Raw genomic sequence first — 26858 nt, forward strand, 5'->3', positions numbered from 1 at the left:
TTTTCCTGAATCGGGCACCTGGTGGTTTTAGCCTTTTTATGTTCATCTCTTCTGTTGTTTGGCTCTTGACTCAGTAAGTTTCCTTTAGTCAGGACTAAACAATTTGACCTTGATGGGTGGGTGACCACAAAATCATTTTGTTTTTCTTTTTTTTAATTTGGCCATTTCACACAATTCAGAAAAACCTGAAAGAATGATAGGCCTGTGTTTATGATATTATGAATGAAATGAGCGTTAAATGGAAGAACATCAAGATGTGATTGACTTTAGCCATGTTAATACAGTTGATTCAGCCCCTACCCACTCATTTCATTTGGGAAGACCCAGCGGTGAATCCCCCGCCACACCCCTCCCCTTCCTCTTCTTCATACACACACGGTGCACGTGAATGTTCTCAGTCAGCAGGAGCGCCTGCAGCTGCAGGGGGTGCCAACATGCTGTTTCCAATCCAGACTGTGTGACATGACAGATAATAGAAAACCACGGTGGGGCGCAGATTTATTTTCTTTTTTATTTTTTTACTCAGCGCTTGTGCGCCCCTTTTGTGTCATGAAAAAATGCCGCCCCGGACAACTACCCTGTCTGCCCGTGCCTAAAACTGCTATTGGACACAGTCTTTTGGAGGAATTACTGCATAGTAATTTCCTCATGAGGGCAGACCCTCAACACAGACAAAGAACTCGTGCAGATAGGAGTAAAGAATTCATGCAGATATGAGTAGACAAAAAACTTGTGCAGATACAAATGGATAAAGAACTCGTGCAGATAGGAGTAAAGAACTCGTGCAGATAGGAGTAAAGAACTCGTGCAGATAGGAGTAAAAAACTCGTGCAGTTACGAGTAGACAAAGAACTCGAGCAGTTACAAGTAAAGAACTCATGCAGATAGGAGTAAAGAACTCGTGCAGATAGGAGTAGGGCTGTAGCGAAGCCTCGACGAAGTCGACGGCTCGATTCAAAAAATTTGTCGACGTCAGATCCGGAAGTCGACGCACCGCGCCCACTTGTTGCATCCCCAGGAGTTTGTAAATAGAGGAGGAATCTGCCTGTTTTTCCTCTAGTTCGCCCTCTTCTCCGCCTTCACTAACATCTCCGCCAAATACTGAAGACCCGGAACAACGTCCGTCCACTACTAGATTATTTTCCTGTTTTGCCCCTTCGTCTCCCGGCAACGGACAACAACTTCCGGGGTCAGATGCGCTGCTTCGTGTCTATCGCAGATGTAGAAAATCACCGGGAGCGCTTCTCCCTTCATTAAGGAGCTTCTTTCAGACATTAGGAGAGCTGTTTTGGTGGTAGCGGTCTCTCCTCTGTGCTGGTCTGTTTGCTGCTGGGTGTTTTTGGTTTATTTAAACTTGGTAACTTGAACTTAATGTTGGTAAAGCTACTGTTAGCATCTTCGCTATCAGCTTCTTGCGTTGGGATAAGCTGTTACGTTTTGGTTTAGAGTTCATCTTTTTTGTGGTGTAGATCTCCCTTTTATTACATTTAGAGTGTTGTGGGTTTTTGGTTTAGTGTAAAATATCACCTGAGTTTGGCTTAACCCGTAAGACCACTCGCCTCACGCACATAAGTGACCAAAACAAAGCAGCATGGAGACACTCCATCTTCTACCACCTCTCAGGCAGCAGCCTGCACTCCCAAGTTCTACACGTCACCAGAACATAACCAACCAACACAATAAACGCAGTGTTATACAAAATGGAAGGCCTGTAGTGTTTATTCTCTTACAGTAAGAATTTATCAATTTTTTTGAGGAATTTATTTGAGATTTTCTGGTTTTTATTAATTGTGCAATAGAAAAATAATCATTAGATTAATTTTCTAAATAGTCATTAGAATAGTCGACTATTCGATAAAATAATCGTCAGAATAATCGTTTTAAAAATAATCGTTTACCCCCAGCCCTAGATAGGAGTAAAGAACTCATGCAGTTACGAGTAAATAACTCATGCAGATAGGAGTAAAGAACTCGTGCAGTTACGAGTAGACAAAGAACTCGAGCAGTTATAAGTAAAGAACTCATGCAGATAGAAGTAAACAACTCGTGCAGACATGAGTAGACAAAGAACTCGTGCAGATATGAATAGATAAAGAACTTGTGCAGTACTCGTGCAGATAGGAGTAAAGAACTCGTGCAGATAGGAGTAAAGAACTCGTGCAGATAGGAGTAAAGAACTCGTGCAGATAGGAGTAAAGAACTCGTGCAGATAGGAGTAAAGAACTCATGCAGATAGGAGTAAAGAACTCGTGCAGATAGGAGTAAAGAACTCGTGCAGATAGGAGTAAAGAACTCATGCAGATAGGAGTAAAGAACTCGTGCAGATAGGAGTAAAGAACTCGTGCAGATAGGAGTAAAGAACTCGTGCAGATAGGAGTAAAGAACTCGTGCAGATAGGAGTAAAGAACTTGTGCTGATACGAATAGATAAAGAACTTGTGCAGTACTTGTGCAGATAGGAGTAAAGAACTCGTGCAGATAGGAGTAAAGAACTTATGCAGATAGGAGTAAAGAACTTGTGCTGATACGAATAGATAAAAAACTTGTGCAGTACTCGTGCAGATAGGAGTAAAGAACTCGTGCAGATAGGAGTAAAGAACTTGTGCAGTTACCAGTAAAGAACTCGTGCAGATAGGAGTAAAGAACTTGTGCAGTTACCAGTAAAGAACTCGTGCAGATAGGAGTAAAGAACTTGTGCAGTTACCAGTAAAGAACTCGTGCAGATAGGAGTAAAGAACTTGTGCAGTTACCAGTAAAGAACTCGTGCAGATAGGAGCAAAGAACTCGTGCAGATAGGAGTAAAGAACTCGTGCAGATAGGAGTAAAGAACTTGTGCAGTTACCGGTAAAGAACTCGTGCAGATAGGAGCAAAGAACTCGTGCAGACACAAATGGATAAAGAACTCATGCAGTTACCAGTAAAGAACTCGTGCAGTTACCAGTAAAGAACTCGTGCAGATAGGAGTAAAGAACTTGTGCAGATAGGAGTAAAGAACTCGTGCAGTTACGAGTAGACAAAGAACTCGAGCAGTTACCAGTAAAGAACTCGTGCAGTTACCAGTAAAGAACTCGTGCAGATAGGAGTAAAGAACTCGTGCAGATAGGAGTAAAGAACTCGTGCAGATAACAAATGGATAAAGAACTCGTGCAGTTACCAGTAAAGAACTCATGTAGGGCTGCAACAACGAATCGATAAATTCGATGAAAATCGATTACTAAAAGCGTTGGCAACGAATTGCGTCATCGATTCGTTGTGTTGCGCAACTCTTCCAAAAGCCCCCTCCCCTCCCGCCCGCCGTTGCGCGCAGACCGGTGGAGAGCCAGCAGGTGTTTGGAAGAGGAACATGGCAGAAGCAGCGAGACCCCAAAAAAGTAAAAACTTCTAAAGTTTGGGAGCATTTTCAGTTAAATCAGGTGAAGACATGCAACGTTTGTAGGTCAGACTTAGCATGGCACGGGGATACTACGGTGATGATGCAGCGTCTTCAACGCAAGCATGTCAGAATCATCAGTGAGGAAGGAGAGAGCTCGGTGTCCGGGTAAGTTAAAAACTTTTCAAAAGTGATTCACCCAAGCCCCGGATTATTACACAGGCTAGACATGCCCTAAGCTCGTTAAAAAAAGTCTATAAAATTGTAAGCGCGACGCTATTAGATAGGCGGGGGGGGGGGGGGGGGGGGGGGGGGGGGCTCGCGCCGCTGCGAACCGGTTCCGCCATCACATTCCCGCAGAAACTGGTTTATCACACCGGGGCCAAACTACTAACATGTGGCTTTACAGCAATGTCCTCAGAAGCGAAAACGCTTTTAAAAGGGAGGGAGGAGTCCTAAGTGTTGCTGCAGGCGTGTTGTGTGAGAGTGTAGTTATATACTGGTTAATTTATTTTTGGGTTCAGTTGCTTTCATATGGCCTAATGTGAGTCTATTTGGGATCATTGGAATGATCAGCAGCATTTCTTGATGTGACTTTATGGCAGTTGCCCAGGGCATCATCGCAAGGAAGATGGCATTCATTTACTTTTGTTTTATTTGGTATTTTTCAGTCATTTGTGGAAATAGTGATTAATTTTGATTAATTCACAGCCTATGTTTAATTACATTTCAAAATTAGTTGTTTGACATCCCCAATTATAATAAATGTCTACAGATGAGATCAAACAAAACAGATGAGAATTGCCCTTAAAGAGCAAGTCACCCCCAAATAAACTTTTTTTTGCTGATAAACTAAATAAACGAGTGTCTAATGGTGCTGCAGACACGTGTCGTCAATAATTTGGCACTTCAGTGCATCTTAGTTAAAATTTAAATATTCTGCCTAAAACTGGCAGTGTTGTGCCATTGTCAGGTAAAAACTCTGCACTGTATTTTAATTTAAATCTGCCACCGCTATTGGCTAAGAAGTATGCTATGATGTAAACTGGTACATTATGATGTCACAATGCTGTCGTGAGCCTGAGTGTGTGTTTATTTGTTAGCGGCTCCGCCCTCTCGGTCTGCCAGGCAACAGCATGTGTTGCATTTTTCGAACATGAAGCGGGAGTGGAGTTAGACTCTGGTAGGGGTTGACTTGCTCTTTAAGCTGTTTAACTTGGACCAAGCATTTTAGGTCACAGATAGGTGTAGCTTAGGGTCTCTGTCTATACACTTTATAAGACAGTTTAGGTGATGGCATGTTGTTTTTCTGCTATTGAACTGTTTTCTTATAATGTTGTGTTTAATAAAGTGAAGGAAGGAGAAAAATAACGTTTCCCTAGCAGTTTTTAAAAATGTCCCTATGTAATCCGATTAATCGATTAATCGTGTCGAGACCCCATCCGATTAATCGATTATCCAAATAATCGTTTGTTGCAGCCCTAAACTCATGCAGATAGGAGTAAAGAACTCGTGCAGATAGGAGTAAAGAACTCATGCAGTTACGAGTAAAGAACTCATGCAGTTACGAGTAAAGAACTCATGCAGATAGGAGTAAACAACTCGTGCAGATAGGAGTAAACATCTCGTGCATACATGAGTAGACAAAGAACTCATGCAGATACGAATAGATAAAGAACTTGTGCAGTACTCGTGCAGATAGGAGTAAAGAACTTGTGCAGATAGGAGTAGACAAAGAACTTGAGAAATATATTTGATGTCTTCTATTGTCTCGTCGTGCAGGTGCTAATGCTCTACAACATTGAACACTTTGTTCATCGATGATTTGAATGAAAGTGCTTTATGACCACTAATAATGAGAAAACTCAAGATAAAACTTGGTGTTTATGTAAAAGCATCTGGCAAACACGTATCCAGAGCAGTTTGGTATGGCAGCAAGGTGGATAAGGTGACTTGCCCAAGGACACAACGGCAGAATGACCGAGGCGGACAGTCTCTGACGTCCCTCTGTTGCTTTAGTTTGGGTTGTTTGTTTCCTGACCACATGCCTTTTGACTGTGGTTGTTTTGCAACATTTCTCTAAGGTTTGAACCTCAAAAGATAAATGAAAATTACCAGAAGCTAAACTCTTCTCCGATTTATTGTCACACCGCCTCATGTGACATCTGGAGAGATAAAGCAGCAGGAGACATTTAGTCTTCTGGTCTAATGGACCCACTCTGCCAGGCTGCTGATGTGTTTTAGGCATTTTATACTTGTTTTATTTGTTTTTATGAGTACCATGAAGTGCCAACCACAGTGTTGTTGCACAGTCAACTTTGCAATGACAATAATGGCTTTGAACTAACACAGCAGAAAATTTAGAGGACCAACCGTAAACCTGTTTGAGTTTTCCTTTCGCCTCACCAGGAGCAGAAAAACAGGTTTTCCACAGCTGGAAACATCCTGCTGCACATTTAAAAACATGTGACATGGAATATTTATTTTAATAACAGCTCAGCGTTTCACACAGTGCTCTGGAACAAAATGGATCATCTAAAAACCCATTTTCCTCACTATCAATTTATTTTATCTTGAATTTCAGCAGTTGGCAAGTTTTCATTTCAAATAACTGCTGATTTGGAGTTTCAGCTTACTAAAATCTGCAAGGGGCTGAAAAGGGCTTTGTAGAAATGTTTGTTGTTTATAAAATAAAATAAATGATCTAATTAAGATTGTTTGTTTCTAAAAATGTAGAAAAGATAAGAAATTTGGTAAAAACATTGTTCACCATACATCGGTTTGCAGAAAATGACTTATTGAGAAGTAAATGTCTATCTTTTGAGGAGAAGAGAAGAAGGGTTGGCCCAGTTTGGTCCCATTTAGCCTGGTTTAATGGAAACCAGGCGGAGGAGTTTTAGCACTGGAATGTTTGAGGTTCTGAGCTGCAGTTCTGATGGGATCTCCACCCAAACGAAGAACTGAGCTGCTTCTGTTATTTCATTAAACATCATGAATTCTCCACAGCTTGCCGGCCTCTTTCTCTCTCTCTCTGTGTGTGTGTGTGTGTGTGTGTGAGGCCGCTCATGTGTGCTGTCTCACTGATGTCTAACAGACTGCAGTTTCTGAAACATCAAACTGAGCCGAGTGACTTCTAAACTGCTGACTATTGTTGTGTAACACTAAACTTTGCTTATTTTCCCTGTTTTCTGGTGACATGAACAAAATAAATAGATTGATGGCATCTGGACGTCTTATAGGTTAGTTAAAGGGACCCTAAGGAAGTCTGACAGTCAAAGCATGTATAATAAATTTCTTCTTCATACATTCTCCTGCAATGCCCTGGTCCTGTAGAATGAGCCCTGGCATTTTTACTGTGATTGCCTGTTTTTCTGTAAAATCACAGAAAAAGAGAGCTGTTCGGGTCGAGCAGGCTGCTTCATGCGCGTTCACGCTCAGGCGTAGCCCGTAGCATTTGCTATCAGTAGCTTTAGCAGCAGAGAGTGAGGTAGTGCCAACTCAGCGACTTTGTCGCTGTTCCTAACGCCTAGTGACCAAACCTAGCTACATTTCTGAGGACCCTTAGCTACTTTCTGTAGAACTTTCTTCTAGATATTTCCTGCAAATTAGCAACAAAATAGCCATCTTCACTTCGAACTGTTCTTTTGATTGACGTTCTTTCAGCTGTCATCAAGGATATAAACATTACAGATGAATACTATGTCACTGGTGCTTTAGCTCACCTGATAAGATGTCTGACTTTCATGCAGAAGACCTGGGTTTGATTCCAGGTGTGAAAGTAACTTGTTATTCGGAATTTTTTTTTACATTAATGATATATTTTTTTACAGTAACGCCCAAATTTTTATTTGAGACTCGCCGAAAGGCATTGAATTCACGGATAAAAAAGACGTGGGTTCAACTTTGTTTTAGAAGTATTTTTCAAGCAAGGGAAGGGAATGATCTGAGCATGCAGGAGGACTGACCCATCATAAACCTTTGTCGGCTGTGCTGAAGAGAAAGGTACAGAACCAAATTATTTCATTAATTAGCTGCGCATTCTCCTGTCCTCCGGGCCACACACACACACACACACACACACACACACACACACACACACACACACACACACACACACACACACGCTGCACGTTCGGCCGGCCGACGAGAAAATGCAGCTGCAGAGACAGAGGCACATTATTTTTTATTAATTTGCTGTGTTCTTCTGTCCTCTGGGCCACACACACACACACACACACACACACACACACACACGGGACTGTCTCAGCTGTTATTTTCATTAAGGAGTGTGCACGTACAGCATGCGCACCTCCTGCACGAGCTTACTTTTGAAGCTGCAGTTACACGTTAGGCCCGAGTGGCGATCGCAAGCATAAAAACTTCAAACTTTCTTAAGAGTCCCTTTAAAAGATGGAAAATAAACAAAGTTACAAAAGACATTTTTGCTATCTAGTTTCAGTTGCACCCATCTCTCTCCAGCTTACCCAAGGTATTCCCAGATCAAAGAGGACCTCTAGGTCTCTAGGAGGAAAAAAGTATCCACAAAGACACAAACTCAGATGCCCGGCTGTATCTATTATGTTTTGGGCAGAGGTGGAAAGAGTACTAAAATTTCCTACTTAAGTACAAGTACCAATACTTTGATAATTTTTTACTCAATTACAAGTAAAAGTACTTGCCTAAATTTTTACTCAAGTAAAAGTAAAAAGTATCATAAACAAAATGTACTCAAAGTAAAAGTTACTTAGTTACATTTTTGTCAGCGTAAGGATGGCTACATCTAAGTAGTGCTAAATCACAACGCCAGTTCACAATTTACTCGTGTGTGCGCGCGCACACACACTCAAACACGCACAGCTTGAAGGAGGGATTTCTATCCAATCAGTGAGAACAGGACGTGCACACTGATTGGACGAGGTTTTTCTAGGATTGTACATTTCAATAGTGATTAAAATTATTCTTTATTTTGAAAAACAAAATGATAATTTTTAGATGCCATCAGTGTGTGAGGTATCTCAATGTTCTCATGACAAAACTCTAACATGAGACTGCGCTCTAACCTGTCACATAACAAGCTAAATGAAAGTGAAACATTTCAGATGGACCGTATGACAGCTGCTAACGTTGGCCCTGCCCTACTTTACCTCAACATTACAGTTCCTTTATCCATGTCCATCCTAGAGCTCCTCTCTGACCTTCATGCTTATTTAGAGAAGCTGATTTTTAAAGCTAGCAGAGTTCATCCTTGGTAGTGGGTTCACTCACTCATTTAACCCTTCACCACTGAAACCAGTTTGTCCATTCCAATCCTCCTAAATAATCCTCCAATCATCCAACTGGAATCCTTAAGGGTCCCATAACGTCCATCCTGTCAGAACAGGCCTTGGGAGCCCAGGTGTTACTAGAACTAATGGTGTCTCCTCACCAGCGTGAGCCAGTCTGTGAAGGTTGGACTCCAAACATGAACGCGAAGGTGCGGGTTCCAACCCACAGGAGAGGAGGTAAACAGCGAGTTGAGGAACTGAACTGATGTCTTTGAGCAAAAGTGTACACCCCCACGGTTTAGACGTGGCTCTCATGCAGGTGTCTCTTTCCGTTCCAACGCTGCTACACGTAATATTTTTAATTTATTAAGCCTATAATTTATTTTACTCAGTAACGGATATGATTTAAAATGTAGCGAATTACAATTCTTTTTTAAAAACTTACTCAAGTAAAAGTAAAAGTGCAGCTTTTAAAAACGACTTAAAAAGTATAAATATACAAAAAAGCTACTCAATTACAGTAACTTGAGTAAATGTAATTCGTTACTTTCCACCTCTGGTTTTGGGTTTCACTCAGCTGTTTTCAGGGCCATTTGGTCCATGATTTCATCCACATCTGAGTGTTTTCAGGCTGTTCTGATTAACTTTTCAGTTTGTGATAGAACACACCCATATCTGTGGAGGTTTCAGCAGAATTAAACCCATTTGGAGAAGAAACAAGTCTGTTGAGCACATTGAGTCCTCGGCTGCTCCTGCAGTGTGGATTGATCCTCACATGCTCTGCTGTGCTCCTGATGTGATCAATAACCTGATCGATGCATTTGCTGACACAGAAGCACTGCTGCTCGCAGCACAGTCAGCTCACAGCTTCAGCTCGCCGTTTCACCACCAGACTCTTCTGCACATGACAACCTGCTGCTGTGTTCCTTTCTGCATTCAGCACAAAAATGAGAAGCAGAGAGAGGGAGAGAGAGAGGCACCTTCGCTGCTCGAAAGCTGCTGTGTTCACATGTTGGAAAAAACAGTCAGCAGCTCATCCTGCAGTCAGATGGTAGAGCAGAGATCCAACAGAATCGGCTCAAATTCTGCAACTTATCCTACTTTCAAAAGTTTGTGAATTGTCTTTTTTCTGTTCTTCTTTTTAAAACAACAATGCAACAGTTTGGTGTTAAAATGATTCCTACAACATGCACGTCTAAAGCAGCGTTTCCCAACCCTGTTCCTCAGGGACCACTGTCCTGCAAGTTTTTAATGTCTCTGCTTCAGCAAACCTGGTTTACATTGGCCCCTCAGGAGGACATCAAGTGCTACAGATACCAGTTAACCACTCATTCATTTAATTCAGGTGTGTGGCAGCAGGGACACACTGGTGTTTGAAAGGGCAACATGGAAAACATGAGGGACAGTGGTCCCTGTGGACCAGGGTTGGGAAACACTCGTCTAAAGTGTGGTCCCGGGGATGTTTGTGGACCTCTGAGTGCACATGCACAAAACACTGCAATAACACAAACAATCAGAATTGCAACAAACTAAATAATGAGTAATAAAATCTGCCAAACCGCAAAGTATCTAAAAACCAGGCTGAATCAGAACTCAGCAGTGCAAAATACAAGTTTTGGTGAGATAAACAAAGGAAAGGCAAAGGCAGACTCAAAGTAAACGCAGAAGACCAACAAGGCACACAAAAAGACCTAAAAGATACTAAAACAAAGTTCTCATATCCTTAAAAATAGAAAGCACAGAAGCAATGAGCAATAATGTGAAAGAATGCAAAACAGTTAATACAAATGCAACAAAGATTGCAGACAAACTCCAAAAAAAGACAACACGTGATTAATGGGATTAAAAATAATGTAGACAAGATCACAAAAACATAAAGAAAAACAGACAACAGGCAGAAGTCAGAATTACCTGGAAATATTAATAACAACATGAGAAAAAAAAACTTCCTTAACATTTAAAAAAAAACACTATTTCTAATATCTGCTTTTTTTCCCCCGTGTCCTGTCTGGCTGTGAAGCAAACAGAATTGATGTCTGAATGCTGGTAACAAGCCTTACAGATTTACTCTCAGGTGGAGCATCAAAGCTGCTGCTTAAATGTCACGCCTGATACTTCAAACTTTATTGTTATTGTTTTTTGAATGCTTTATAATTCCGACTAGACACAGAGACAGTGTCACGTTGAGGTGTGGGTGGCAGCGGACCATGTGTGGTGGAGCTGACCAGGAGGCAGAAATGCAGGCTCACTTAAAGTAAAAAGGATTAAATGGCAGATGATACAACGGGAACGACAACATACGACAATGATCCGACAAGGGACACATGAAGATGGGAGGTGTAAATACACGGGAACAATCAGGAACACATGGGCAGGTTAACAAGGGGCAGGTGAGACTAATAAACAACTAATCAGGGGCAGGAGAGAGTAGGAGTCAGAGGGAGGTAGGAGCAGATCGTGACAGACAGAGGAGAAAGAGAAAGGAAGAGACAAAAGGAAGAGGTGCACTGGGGGTTTCCACAAAAATAAACAGTGACAAACAAGAGTCTGCTTCTAGACCTACAGAAAGAGGAAAACAAAACAAAAAAACAAAACAAAAAAAAAGAAAGGGGACACACAACAATACAAGAGCAAGCTGTCACTGCATCAACCTGATGAGGAAATCTAAAATCAACATTGTTTTATTGAACAATCACACAATAATAAATCACAGTGCATTAAGTGCCAGCCACAGCCGACATGTGGTGAATATGCCCAAGTCCATACTTATGAGAGCACCATGTGAGCACCTGTGTGCGTACACGCGCTTGTATGTGTAAGGTTTCTCTATAGGAGCGTCCAATAGAGTGTGAGGGGCCACAGATCTGCCCCCCAAAAATGTGTAGAAGATGGAGGGAGCTCCAAGCCCCAGAGATCCAGGAGCTGTCCCAGAGCACAGGCACCCCAGGGAGACTGCGACCAGAATTCAGTTCAGTTCAATTCAATTCAATTCAAAAATACTTTATTAATCCCAGAGGGAAATTGATTGCTGTAGTAGCTCAGAATAATAATAATAATCAAGTCATCAAAGAGTTATTGTATATTACAATGGCTGTTGGCAGGAAGGATCTCCAGTAGCGGTCAGTGTTGCAGCGAAACTGAAGAAGCCTGTCGGACAGTCTTGTGAAGAGAATGCTCAGGGTTGTCTATAATTTTCTTGATTCTCTGGAGAATCCTTCTTTGCATTATCTCCTCCAGCGGTTCCGAAACTGCCGAAACTCTGGCTAAGTCCTTGAAAGTGCTTGAAGTTCCTCTATCTTGTTGGCCAGTGATCTCACATTGCCCATTATGATCGATGGAAGAGATGATTGGAATTTTCTCTTTCTCTGTCTCCGTTTTGCTCCCGCTCTGCACCCACGCTTCTTGCGTTTTAGCTCATTTGGGATTTGTGGCTTCAGTTGAGGTATTATTTCAGCCTTCCCAATGTTAATCAGCTGCTCCCGATTGTAAACCACTGTGTTGCCATGGTTACGCATCATAACAAATGCTCAAAAAGTGAAAAAAATAGCAGTAAAAATCCTCCAAGCTTCACAGCACCAGAAACAGAAAAGTAAAGTGTCCAAAAAAATACAGTTTTTCTTGAGAAACTAGAAGATGTCAACAGAGCTACTCAAACATGCAGCCACCCAGAGCAGCACAGTTCCGGGAAAAAAATAATATAATAGCATTCATACATTCATTTATATAAAATTTCTGCTTTATTTATATAAAATGACTTATTATTTTGACTTCAGGAGTAAATGCTTTATTTTAGCTGTTTATTTTAACTTCTGTGTTGCGTCTATTTTGTATATATATATTTAAGAGTCCACCTGAATTCATTGTCCACCTAGTGTGAGAGTCTTTTGGTCTGCTTTTACTTCCCAATCTACTCCTCTTTTACCCTCACTGACAAAAGGCCTCAAACCTTTTAGTTAACGGACTCCAACCTTTAACGGAGGAGAAAAATGACAGCCGGACTCAAACCGCTGACTTTTATTTAATGGACTCTAACCATTAACTGAGGAGAGAAATGACAGCAGGACGCAAACCTGTCTTTTATTTAATGGACTCGATCCATTAAATGCAACTATAACACGGCCCCCACCCCAGACTCAGACGCATCAACCTCCACAATAAACAGTTTGGAGGGGCCAGGCTGTGTCGGGATAGAAGCCGTAGAGAAACGTCTTTTAAGCTCAGTAAAAGCCCTATTGGCTCCATCGTCCCAGACAAAATGTACCTGGGCTGAGGTGAGTTTATGGAGAGGTGCAGCCACGCCACTGAACCCTTTGATGAAACATCTGTAGAAGTTATCAAACCCCAAGAAGCGCTGGAGATGCTTACGATCCGCCGGGACAGGCCAATCGAGAACAGCTTGTACTTTAGCCTTGTCCATCTGCACCGAACCAGGAGAGACCACATGTCCAAGGAACTTTGTTTGAGTTGTGTGAACTCACATTTCTCTGCCTTGCAGTGCAGCTGGTTCTCGAGAAGACGCTGTAATACGGCTCTGACATGCTGCACATGAGCGTCTCGGTCTGGGAAAAAAAACAAAATGTCATCCAGATAAACAAACACAGACTTGTTATCATGTCCTTGAGAACGTCATTAATGAGGCACTGGAAAACTGCGGGTGCATTGGTAAGACCAAACGGCATAACTAAATACTCAAAATGGCCATTGGGAGTATTGAAAGCAGTCTTCCACTCATCCCCCTCACGGATTTGAATGTGATAATAAGTGAGCTTCCTTAGAAATATTAGAAAAATAAGTGTTAAACTCTGCATTCTGGTGCATTTAGATTGCAATTTTGGCCAGTTTTTTATTTGTCCGTCTGAAAATGAATGTAGTTCCAGCTGTTGTTGTGAGTGAATTATTTCGTTTTTCATTCTGTCAGAAGCAAACAGATTTTTCGTACTGTTGGTCAGCATTGTTGGCTGATGTAGTTTAAAATATTCTGAGAGTCAGATCAATTCAGACTGAATATTCACAGCTTTAGTCTTGTATTAAATCTGTTTACACATCTCTAACCATATGAATAAGATAATATATCCTACATTCATACTATTAAATAAAAATAAAACAGTACTGACACATAAACAGCTTTTTTTAATAATTAAAACGTCCACGTTGGCCGGTGTCGGTACAAGATCTGCTTGGGTGCAAGATCGGCTCGGGGTCCGTCAACTGCCGATGACGTCAAAGTAGTTGATTGGCTGAGCATGAACCTTACGGAATTACGTAATCACGTTACATTGGTCCAGGCAAATTTTTCTGTTGGAAAGATGGACAACTTTTACAAAGAAATCCATCATTACCTCTTTGAAAATACACTTTTTGTCATGACTCTCATTTTTCAGCCTTCATTCAGCTCACCTGTTCGCCTCACCAAGCTCCTGACAAGCCCTGTTTCCCTGGCAACCACCATCAACTCCATTCATCTCACCTGTTCCTGTAATCAGCTTCATCCTCTTCACCTGCTTCTGACTCCTCAGCTCATCTCACACACCTGCTTCCCCTGCTATAAAAGATCCATTCAGCTACCCAATCTCTGCCAGATTATTGAAGACTTTGCGCCAGTAAATTCTCCAGCACTCCAACCTCTGCCTGTACCATAGATCCTGACCTCGTTTCCAGAGGTGGAAAGTAACAAATTACATTAAGTCACGTTACTGTAATTGAGTAGCTTTTTTTGGTATATTTATACTTTTAAAGTAGTTTTTAAAATCTGTACTTTTACTTGAGTACGTTTTTAAAAAAGAATTGTAATTCGCTACATTTTAAATCATATCCGTTACTGAGTAAAAATAAATTATAGGCTTAATACATTAAAAATATTGCGTGTTGCAGCGTCAGAACAGAAAGAGACAACTGCATGAGCGCCACCTCTAAACCGGGGGGTACACTTGATAACGAGGACAAACAGCCATTTTTACCACAGTTTTGCTCAAAAACATCAGTTCAGTCCCTGTGATCCACTCGCTGTTTACCTCCTTTTTTATATATATATATTTTTACTGTGTTTGGCGTCATTGCGGGTCTTCTGAGTTCAGCTCATGACACTTTTAGCATAGAGCTGCATGCATATTAGGGCTGAACGATTAACTGCATGTGCAATTAAATTGCGATGTGACAAAAGGAGATTTTCTAATCGCCAAGGCTGCAATTTGGCAGCGAGTGGTTAGCGCAATGCTAATATACGTGGAAAAACCCATAGGAATGCTAATGCTAATATCACCGATTACATTTTTACAAATTATGAATTAGAAACGTGCCAAATGATTACATTTGTAGTCTAATAGAAAGTAAAACTACCATCAATCCAATAAGAACAGACAGGTATTTTAGTAAAGCCAGAAAACTTTTAACTCCAGAGTTTTGGCTAGCAGCTATGAGCGTAACTGAACTACGCATGGACAAGACGTCAAAAACAACACAAAATACTTCAATAAACGGGACACACTTCTTTCCTGCAAATTCAATTTCACAGGTGTTGCTAATACCTATGATCCTTCAAGGGACGTGCTCAAAGAGGAGTTCAACATTATGAATACAATATAGTGTTTTATTGTACAAATACCATTATAAACACAAACGTACATCTTAAGAAACATTATTTTAATAACGAAACTGCTAAATTCTTTCCAACAGTATAGATGTGTAGTGTATTTTGTCCGAGTGGGTTTGCCGTACTTTGACGTCATCGGCAGTCAAAGGACCCCGAGCCGATCTTGCACCCGAGCAGATCTTGTACTGGCACCGGTAATCACCCGGATCTGGCTAATGGGGAGCCTAAGTCTCCTCCCCTTCTGGCTGGCTCATGGGTCCCCGATCAAAAAAAAAAAAAAAAAAAAAAAGAAAACAGAATGTTAATGAACTGGGCTATAAAAGTTATTTTCTTGTCTTTCTGGGCTTTGCCTTACACCCTGAGTCACATCTGTCAGGCTTTTCTAATCCTAGAGTTTCACCGTCTATCAGATTTTCTATCAAAGCTAATGTAGGAGATAGCGGTAAGAGACTATGTTCATGTTCAGCCTGCATGAAACACTCAGTGACACGTTAGAATCAGAAATAATTATTAAATGTATTTTTTTCAGTGAGGTTGACCTATATATATATATTGACCTACAACAGATTTGTTAGATTTCCAAAATGTGTTCCCACTCTTCCCACCATTTGTCTTTTCCTTTCTCTTTCACCTCTGTCTCCGTGCCTGGTCGGAATTACAAAGCATTCAAAAACAATAACAATAAAATTTGAAGTATCAGGCGTGACATTAAAAGCAGACGCTTTGATGCTCCACCTGAGAATAAATCTGTAAGGCTTGTTACCAGCATTCATACCTCAATTCTACTTGCCTCACAGCCAGACAGGACACGGTTAAAAAAAAAATCCAAAATGTGTCCCCCCCAATATTAAACTCGTTCCTACGCCCTTGCCTTTTACTGTTACCTCGGACCGGGAACGGGCCAGAAGCGCGTTCTTTACGCGCACATGCTCGCGCACTATGTTGTGCGCGCGCGCCGCTCGGCCCCGTGCTGCAGGTAGTAGCTCCGCCCCCTCCGTCCTGGCTGTCGCACAATAACTGCTGCTGCTCGCGGGGCTCCGGGGTTACAGTCCTTCACCACCTCTGGGGCTACACCGCCGGTTACTCCTCCTCGGCCCACAGGTGAGCACCTCTCCCGGGTCACAGCACCGCTGTCGGTGCTTATTTCCTACCTCCGTGATGCTTTCAGACGGTAGTAGTAGCCGTTACTCTCATTCACTGGTGGTGGCTTACTACGCAGTCAGTACCGGGTCACAAACCGACCCACTGTAGCCGAAACGTGCCCACAGGTTCGGTGTTTTGGAGCTCTTGATTCAGACTACGTCATGTAATTACCGGGCTGAAACGGACACCGTTGCCGTTCTCATTGTTCTCCGTGAAGTTTGCTGGAAGTGATGTAATGTAGCTCCGGAGTGGAGCCAGCTCTGCGGCGGACTCCGCTCGGAAACCAGCCGTTTTAAGGCTTCGCCGGTGTTTATCCGCTCGCAGGGGTTCGATTCTTGGTTCGACTGTTTATGTCCTGGTTGATTCGGTTCTAACGGCGAGCCTTGTTCTGTTTTCATATAGTTTTGAAACACCCGGCTATGAATCCAGTTCCAGTCTGGATGAACCGGACACTGCCGTTCCTAATCATGTGAAAGTTACGGATCCACCTTGTCCCGTCCATCAGGCTCTGTTACTCATGTCTGGCTTCAGATCAGTAAAACATGCAGTCAATGGTAGGAAAATCTAACTCATGAATACATTCTATTTCTGAGTTAAAGACAACAGCTGGTCATTCTGTAAAAAAGGCCGGAGGTCCCTGATCAGAACCAGCTCGTCGTTATCTGAGAAGTCACTGAGAGACGTGTTTTAGTTACTTGCTGCATGTTCTTTTGCCTTTAGTCATGAGGATCCTTTGATCCTGTTGCTAACCAAACTTTCAGGAGTCTAGTCCAGTTACATTTGAGACTGAGGGACCTTGATTCACATTTATTCTCCATTATGTAGTTCTCAACCACTCAGAAGCAGATGTAAACCCATCCATCCATTCTCATCCTCTTATCCGGAGTCGGGTTGCGGGGGCAGCAGCCTAAGGCGAGAGGCCCAGACTTCCCTCTCCCCAGCCACTTGGGCCAGCTCCTCCGGGGGAATCCCAAGGTGTTCCCTGTCCAGGTGAGAGACATAGTCCCTCCACCGTGTCCTGGGTCTACCTTTAGGTCTCCTCTCGGTGGAACGTGCCCGGAAAATCTCACCAGGCAGGCGTCCAGGAGGCATCCTGACCAGATGCCCGAGCCACCTCAACTAACTAACAAACTGAGGAGAAAGTCAAATTTAAAACAGCCCTCACTTATTTAATGCACTGACCTCTATCAGAGCGACACATCCCTCTGAGAGATTTTCCTCCAGCATCAGTGAGTTGTAGAACAGATTGCTGGGTTTTCTGTCAGGGATTTAAATTTGAGAACATTATTCAGCAGGATTCAGGAGGGAGGGAGAGCTCCTCCCATGATATACTGTTTATTCACTGAGCTGCTGCTGCTGAGAGGAATGTGAGCGAGTGAATTAGAACAAAACCTCCACAGAACAAGGGAGAGATGGCACTGAAACCTCCTCAGGAATAAAATTAGTGGATTAGTGAGCTGGAGGTGAAGTCTGATTTTACATTACAATTGGAAATATATTCCATTTGGATTTACTCCGATCAGATGTTTTAGGCAACACGAACCTTTTATTGTTTCTGTCAAGTTATTTTTTTTTATCTGGAGAGTAGTATTTTAACCACTTGATTATGTGTAAACAGGAAAATCCCTCACCTTCTGAGCCTGTGTTTGGGAAACACTGCAATGACTGCTTAGAAATGGAGCGGGCTAGCGGCTAGCTGCTTTATTCGATTATGGTGTTTTTCAAAGATTCATAATTGTTTATGTCCTCATCTTAATGCATCGGTTTATTTGATTATTTTCCTCAGGTGTACTGAGCACCCCAGATAAACAAACCAACTCGCTGCCTTAAATTTGCCCTGATTGGTTCATCGGTGTGTCTGTCAAGCAGACTAGCAAATAGTGTGACTCAGCTGTGAAAAAATGACCGACAAACACCAGTAGTGCATATAATTAAAACACAATAACAACCACCAAAGCAAATTCCTGGTAACGTGAGTCTAGCTCACGTACTTGACAATAAAGCTGATTCTGAAATATCTTCGGATATTTTTGCTATTGTAATTTAAAAAAAAAATTATTTTATTCAAATTAGTTTATGTGTTCATTAAGACTCACCTTTTTGCCATAGATTTTAATTGATATCTGTTTTTAGTTGCATTGCTTGTTTTATTTTTATTTTATTATTTATATTTTAGTTTTATTAGACATTTATGTCTTAGTGTTTTACTATCAATCACTTATTTTTTTGTTATTTTACAATCCATATTAGCACTTCTCATTTTTTATGTTACTTATTTGTTAGTGCCAGTGTTTTCCTCTGGGGTCCTCTGCCTCGCCTCTGCCTCGGGGGTGGTGGCCGACAGTGGCGGCCTGGGCGCACCTTGGGGAGTGCTTAGGCGGTGGTGGGATTTTTCGCCCTACCTCCCTGTGAGCCCTGGTTTGGTGCCTTGGCTGCTGCCGTCGATCGACTACTACTGAAGCAGATGGCTCACCTGATGGGGTGTCATTTGTTTCCTAACCCATCTGAACTCGGCCTAGTGTTTACTTACGATGTATTTTTTAATTTTTTAAATAAGGTTTTGTGTGTGTGCATGTGTGTATTTGTTGTTCGTGTGGGTGTGGGTGCGTGTTCCTAGGAAGTGGGTTTTGGGATGGGCAACTGTCATAATAGTTTGAATGCTGTTAAGCATTCAAACTATTGTTTTCCTGTTTTTCTTTCTTCTTCTTCTTATTCTGCTTCCGTACAATTTTTGAACCTCTTCTTCTCCTTCAAATTTTGAGCTATTTCAACAATTTTATATCAAAACGTTCAGCTCGTTAAGCTCTTTCCGGCTATTACTTTTGGCATTGATATCTTTCAAATTTTTCGAGTTATTAAGCTTTTTCTGCGAAAATTTTCCCATTGAAATGAATGGGATTGGTCAATTTTCAGCAAATTCCTATCACTTTTTTGACCTCAAACTCTATTGGGTTCCTTTTAACTTAAAGACTTCATTCAAAGTTTAACAAACTCACAAGACTTTCCTGTTTAACATATTAAGGAGGCTTTTTTGATATCTTGTACGGTTTTTCTAAAATCGCATGTAGAAGTTGAGGTACGACATGAAATTTTCAGAAAAATTCACAAAAGTTATAATGGGGAAAGATAGGAGCAGTGACCCTCCCTTGCTCCATTTCCGGCGTTGTCCCGAGAGAACCGTAAATCCGATTGAAATGAGACACACACTGGCCTACAGCTAACGAATATATCTTCGTTTTGAGCTATAATTCATGACTGTACCCCAAACATTGTGGTCGTACGGTTCATTTGTTTGAGAAAATTCAAATTTGAAAAAATGTCTCTCACCACTCTAAACTGAGGCCTAGTCCACACGTAGCCGGTTTTTTTTTTTTAAATGAATATCCGCCCCTCCAAAAACTTGCATCCATACCACCTCGTTTAAAAAAAAACTCTGTCCACACATACCCGGAAAAATATGTTATTAAAGACTTGCCAGACCTGTAGGCGGCAGTACTTCCCCCGTTCTTAACCCCATCCTTCGTCTGTGGTCTTCCGCAAGGAGCAGTAATTCCACTTGCAAAAACAAGCAAGCAAAAAGCACTTGGACAATTGATAAAGCGAGCGCAGCTCTGAGGGCATCCATGCTGTCGGCTAGTGTAAACACAGGTCGCACGCGTGATGTCAGCATTTTTTTGTCGCGGAAAGTGACGTTGCGGACCTTAAAACTCCAGTTTTGTCTGTCCATCCACACGCAGACACCCAAAACGGAGAAAACACAGATCTTCACTTTGGCCGGAGTTTTTAAAAAGATCCGTTTTCGTTTGGATGACAGGCCAAAACGTAGAAAAATATCTACGTTTTGGCAGATCCCCGGCTACGTGTGGACAGGGCCTGAAAATTCCGCACTCTTAACTTTTGAACTTCACATCTTCTGTGAACAACTCTTTACTACCCCCAGACCGTTTGGACTATCAAAACAAATTATAACTCAAAAAGTAGGAATTTTTGTCAGCTTTTCAGAATGGGTTTCATTTTATCTGTAAGTGTTACCGTTCTTTCGCTACAAGCCTCAGAAAGAGGAGAGATCCAGATTTTCCCTCATTGAAACCCATGTTAAAAGAACAGAGATTTTCTCCTCTGATCGGCTTCAGACAGCTAAAAGTTTCTCGTCATAGCTTCTAGACAATTCATGGTAGGCACATAAAAATACACACAGATGATCCTCAAAGCCTTCTGCCGCTCAAGCCTTTTGAAATTTTCAATTCGGTGCAGTACTTTTCGAATGGTGATGAGAAGTTTGACAGGTCCAATTTCACTTCTGAAGGACAGATTTAAAGGCTTCTCTCACTAACAGGGGTACAGCTGCAGTAGAGCCCTGCACGGGCCTAAAATCTGAGCTCGTGTCCGGCCCGGCCCGAGGGGGTGGAGCCCCAGCCCGACCCGGTCCGAAAAGGTTTTCAGGATTCTCTGGCCCGACCCGAGCCCGACTTTGTTTTAACCAACTAAATGAAAACAAAGTGCGTCAATCCTGACCAATGTGTTAAAAGACATGCAGGATCCAAACAATTTGTTTTCCCCTCGTTTACCGTCACGGAGATAACGGCGCACTGGCTCTGGTGGTAGTCAAGTTAAATTTTATCTTTTTCCAACAATTTTTACAAGAAAACAGAACAATTAAAAGCAGGGCTTGTGTTGACCGGATAGTTCCCGTATTTGACGGTTTATTTTGACGGAGAAAGAATAGAAAGAATTACCCCGACGCATGCAGATGAGCTGACATTTTATTCGTTACGCACAGCGCAGGGATCGGGATGAGTATTATGGAGTCGGCAACTGATGTTGAAAAGAAGCTGAAACAAGGCCTTCATGACACAAAAACCAAAGCAAGGCAAGTCAGACATTTGGAGGAGTTTCTCCGATCAGGTCTCTCTTAGAAAAGCGACCTCGATCACTGCCTGATGACAGAGGAGAATAGAATATGAAACGGCCTTGCTTTCATTACCCCTTTAAGCACCACACATTAGCTCCTTTATGTATTTTTTAAGAATTTTATAGTTTAAGTAGCGAGGAGTTATTTGAAATCACATGCGCCGATGCGTCACCGGTGATCCTGGTGACGCATCGGCGTTAAAGGGTTAAAAACTAAATGAAAACAAAGTACTTCAATCCTGACCAATGTGTTAAAAGATGTGCAGGATCCGATCAATTTCTTTTTCCCTCATTTACAGTCACAGAAAAACAGTTAAAAGCAGGGCTTGTGTTGACTGGATAGTTCCCGTATTTGACGGTTTATTTTGACGGAGAAAGAATAGAAAGAATTACCCCGACGCATGCAGACGAACTGACATTTTATTCGTTACGCACATCGCAGATGTAGCTAAATCACCCAAGAAAAGATTCCCATCTGAACATCTGAGCTGCTCAGCGCAGCTCGCTGTCAGCGCATATGTGCACAGCGAGCTGAAGTTGTGGAGATTGGCTTGGAGCGCGTTGCAGAACCAGAGCGCATGCGGGAAGATTCCTCCCACTGAAGCGAGTGTTTTCCAAACCCTGTCTCTCAGAGAGACTTGTCGCTTAGAAAATGTTCCCTGATTATGAAACTTTGGCTGAATAGCGCTTGTTCCTGTCTCCAATGTGGCGACACATCCAGGAGCCGTCTGAGGAAAATCCCAGAATCTCTTCAGCTCAGAAAGCGCCTATGATTACGCACGACCCGTCAACCCGGTCTCACAGTAAGACTGGGTTGGACCTGTTCAGGTTTACACAGACAATCTTTACATAGAATTGACTTACAGATATAAAATTAATTCAGTAAAATATAAAGCATTTTATTTAAATATCCATTCATTATTTTACAAGCACAGAGAGCCGCATCAGATGGATGGAAGCTAAATATTTCTGCTCAATTTTCGCTAGCTTTAGCATTTTTCCTTTGCGTGTAGCTGCCGCCACGGCTGTGACGGGACCTACGGACCACCGTACAGACTGTCCGAATTCAGAGCCGCTGGGTTCCAGTTTTAGCGGTCAAGCAAGGAGCCGGCCTTGCTAGACCGGCGAGGACCCGTCCTCACAAGTATCCTGCTCCTGGGTTCAGACACACCCTTTATTTCTTCAAATCTCACCTCTCACTAGGGCTGGGCGATATGGCAAAAATAGAATATCACGATTTTTCCAATATTTTATCACGATTTCGATTTTATCACGATTTTTTATCCATGAATAGCATAACTTCAATTGCGTATTAAAGAAGAGAAACATTGAATAAATAAACATTTATTCATATTAGGGATAATCAGCACAGTGCTAACACACTTATATTTTAAACTCACACCAGAGATGATAAAAGCCGTGAGAGAAACAATTACAAAAATCAGTTTTTCTCGTTTTTCAAGTAACTTAACATAAATTAAAATGGTAAACATATTTAAAGTGCAAACATGTCAATTGCAAACGTATTATGCAAACATTAACTTGTTCAAAATTAGAGGTGTGAATCTTCACTTGTCTTTCGATTCGATTACGATTATTGGGTCAACGATTCAATTCGATTCGATATCCCGATGCATCACGATGCATCACGATTATTTCATATTGATTTGTTTTCATCGATAAATAGAAGATGTCAGATAATTGCTTTTTATTTTTTTTTTATCTAAAACGTAACTGACACAACCTGCCATCCCTCAAAATCGCTCCATTCACAACAGGTTAGGACAAAACATTTAAACATTTAAGAAGATTTAACAAAGTAAAACACCTGTTTCCTCGTTCAACACCACGCCTCAGGCTGAGAAAAACACGCTTTGCAAAAACTCACAAAATCTAAAAAAGTACTGAAAACCTACAGGACACATAATGTAATAATAAAATACATAATGGGTTCATATATGAGTGTTTAATGTCTCTGAGAAGCTCTAGAGTCAGATATTTATGCCACAGTCAAAGGGTGTCAGAAATAACACCAAATGAAATGTTTGACTTAGTTTGTTATTTTATTTGAACCCAGTGGTTCGTTTCTGAAATGCTGGAGAATGAATCAAGTTCTGTTTGATGCAGAAAATAATAAAACACAAAACAAATTATACACTCCAATAATATTTAAGATGTGTGTTTTATTCTTCCTGATAATAACACCAGCAGAAGGCTGTGGGCTGGATTAGGATTAAATTACCCAGCTGATGGATCTCCTTCACTAACCAGCTAACTACAAACCTTTCCACTAACCTGTCCTGTGGGACCCTCACCATGTAACCCTCATGTCCATGCTGTCTCTGGAGGAGCAGATAGGAGACAAGTCTCCTGTAACCTAAAATGAACCAAAGCTTCCTCCCAGTTTCTCTTTAAGCTGAATTTAACATCAGTTTATCATCATGAAACAAAATAATAAAGTGGAACAAGAACTTCTATTTCTCTCTCCAACTTCTCCATGTCCCTAAATAAAAGAGACAAACGATCACGCTGCAGCCGCCGTCACTGAGGAGAAATAATAATGAAATTATGAAAATAACGCGTGTTTGGATCATCGGGAGGAGTGTCCTCCGATCGTCTCTCTCTCTCTCTCTCTCTCTCTCCTCTCTCTCTCTCTCTCTCTCTCTCTCTCTCTCTCTCTCTCTCTCTCTCTCTCTCTCTCTCTCTCTCTCCCTCCCTCCCTCCCTCCCTCCCTCCCTCCCTCCCTCCCTCCCTCCGCACGACAACCCACTCAATTAACATAATTCACGGCCCAAATCCAACAGAACCGGTCGGGCTGATTCGGTTCCGGTTCGGTCTCGGGTGACAACTCTAGCGCTCAGCCCAACAGTACCACATTAAGGCGGAGGTAAATGTGGAGGACGCTCACTCTGACAGATTTGGATGTGGCGCTGGTGCATTAGGTTAAAAAAACAAAACTACATTCCACTATAATCGATTATGCCGTACTCTTCTACGATGCAGAATCGTTTATGTCCGCATCCCGATGCATCGATTATTTGATTATTTTCCTCAGCTCTATTCAAAATACTATGTAGCTCCCAGTTGCTCATGTAGTGGATAGTTAAGCTCAAATACGGCTCTGATGTGCAGCTGGACCAGAGATCGCTTGTGGTAGCAAAAAACTGCACATTCTGAATATTTTCTGCAACAAGTCTCTAAATAAAGTAAAATTTTCCAGTGCAGATTGGAGACAACCCATAGAAGCACTGATTTGATCTCATTTCAGAGAAAAATAGAACAGGTCAGATGCACCTAATAAATAAAATTACTAACAAACTCAGGAATCTTTCTTTGCTTCACTGTTCTGGTGCTGAAAACATCACTAATGCGGATCAAAGGAGATACACAGATGAATGCACCTCTTATTATTTGGAGACTACATTTACTGCAGCTGGCAGAGGCAGAGATCGTTTCTATTGATACACGGAGTTTACAGAATCATTTTAAATGTTAATAGGGGAAGACTGCAGGAGGGAGCGGTAAAATACAGGGGTCCCCAACAAAAACAAGAAACTACGAGTCTGATGAAACCCGCTGGTTTTCCATCAGGCAGTCACGGGGCAGCTCCAACGACCCAGTGACCGAGCTCAGTCCGGTACCGACACCGGCTCGGCAGAGGGTGGACGAGGCGGCGTTGTGCTCTGCTTAAGAAGCGGTGTTATTTTCCTGCTTCAGAAGAAGCGTCCAACGTGTTTTTACGCTTTCTCCGAGACATGTCACGTCGCTAAGTTGTTAGCGCCGTGCGCTAAGGAAACCCTGCGTTCCTCTTCGGAACGAAAACCTCGTTGTCGCTCAGCCGCGGCCGAAGCCATGTTTGTTCACACACAGGTGAAAACAAGCGGGGCACTAATATATTACTATGACTCACTCTGATTGGTTAAGGGTCAAACAAAGGCGTGTCATTCGCCTGAGGTACGTTCCCTTTTCATTCAGAGGCAGAAATTCAACAGCAGAGCTGTGAATCGTGATAAAATGGTCTCTGAAAAATGACAGACCGTCAGATGTGTAGATCGTAAAACGGTCTAAAATCGTCATATCGCCCAGCCCTACCTCTCACCGCCCAGAGTGTCTTCTTTAAAACCCGTATTAAATAACGAACTTCCTCCGTGCCGTATTTTTCGTTGTAAGATGAAAAATTTACATCAGTTGTCACGCTGCATGCCTGCACACTGTGAGAGAAGGGAGGGAGAGGCGACACGATGCTTAGAGTCTCTACACAGACTCCACAGTAGCAGCGACAGTCAACTGGTTTAATCTGCTCTAAAAGACGTCGATCAGAATTTGCAGATCACATTTTTTAAACAGAGATCAGGCGCATGCAGCCATCATGCTTTACTCAATACAGCATCTATGTGGAACTCGCCGAGGAACTTTGATCCGCTGCACTTGAATTTTTCACATATTTGCATGATTTATTATTTAATGGACAAAATAAACCAAAACAGTACGCAAGTGGACCGAACCGAACTGCCTGAACCACAACGGTTCCAATAACCCCCGTGAACCATTACACCCCTACTATTAGAGCTTCCTAGACTGCCTTAACGCTGCTTTCTGGAGTTTTCCTCTTTCAGAAATAATGTATGATTTGTCAGAAATCCGTAAAAGTGATTATCTTATCATGTACTGTGATATAGTATAAGCAATACGTCATTTTTTTTGCTAAGCACGCTCGCTGCCCCGCAGAGCTGCCCCGCAGAGCTGCGTGCAATATGAAACTGAGCGCCGACCAGAACTAACCAGTATAGCGTGAGACTACCGCTTAGACGTTTCGCATTTAAGGAATACCTCGACTGATGCAGAGTTGATGAACTTTTCACGGACAAGATAGTCTCTAAAATATAAATATATGAAAACACAACATGACATGAGAATAATACTCGTAAAACAACGTGTTTTAGCTCTGTTTGTTGGCTACAGAGGTACATTTATGAACAGAAATGTAATTGGAACTGTTAAAAAAACAGAGGAACTGCAGTTTTGGGTGATACGCTTGTCAGCCACTAGATGGTGCCATTGGATAAGAGAAATACTCTGGAAAGAAGCTTTAACATCTGATGCAAATTTTAAAAGTTTAAAAAAGTGCTTGTTTTAAAATTCACCATAAGACGTTCCAGACAGTAGAGTAGGACATTTGTAGTTCTGGACTTATTTTCACCAAAAAACAAAAATGGTGTTTCCCTAGCCTGGCCTGCCAGACTCGTCCTCTGTTTAATTCTGCACAGAGATGAGTCAGGTAACTCACAGGCAGAGAGGCACATGAGGGGTGGGACTAGGCAGCTCAAAAATAACCAATAAATAAGGCGCCCTATAATATGTATTAAATTGGTGTTGTATATATTTATATATTAGTTAATATTATATGAACTAAAATTGACCTACCTGTAGACATCCAAGAATAAACTGGAGGACGGGGACTTTTCTTCTGCTTGTGGAGTTTAGATATTCTCAGTTTTCGAAACCCCGCTTGATCGTGAGCCTGCTACCCGTTAGCATTAGCTAATAAGCCAGTAGTTACACTTTTCATCCCAAACTTTGTA

General features: G+C 41.9%; 1 protein-coding gene across 7 annotated transcripts in view; it reads left to right on the plus strand.

The window, feature by feature from the left end:
• Positions 1 to 26858, plus strand: part of LOC107396544 (ubiquitin carboxyl-terminal hydrolase 54) — a 143777-nt gene that overhangs the window by 16199 nt on the left and 100720 nt on the right. For 4 of the 7 annotated variants that reach the window (XM_070542628.1, XM_070542632.1, XM_054738525.2 and 1 more), the window contains exon 1: positions 16330 to 17355. The exons of 1 other annotated variant lie outside the window; for it this stretch is intronic. The gene's annotated coding sequence lies outside the window, so the exon portion shown is untranslated. 2 more of the 7 variants (XM_070542631.1, XM_070542629.1) reach the window with 2 other exon arrangements.

This window comes from Nothobranchius furzeri, chromosome 12, assembly GCF_043380555.1.
Source record: "Nothobranchius furzeri strain GRZ-AD chromosome 12, NfurGRZ-RIMD1, whole genome shotgun sequence".
Classification (NCBI taxonomy): domain Eukaryota; kingdom Metazoa; phylum Chordata; class Actinopteri; order Cyprinodontiformes; family Nothobranchiidae; genus Nothobranchius; species Nothobranchius furzeri.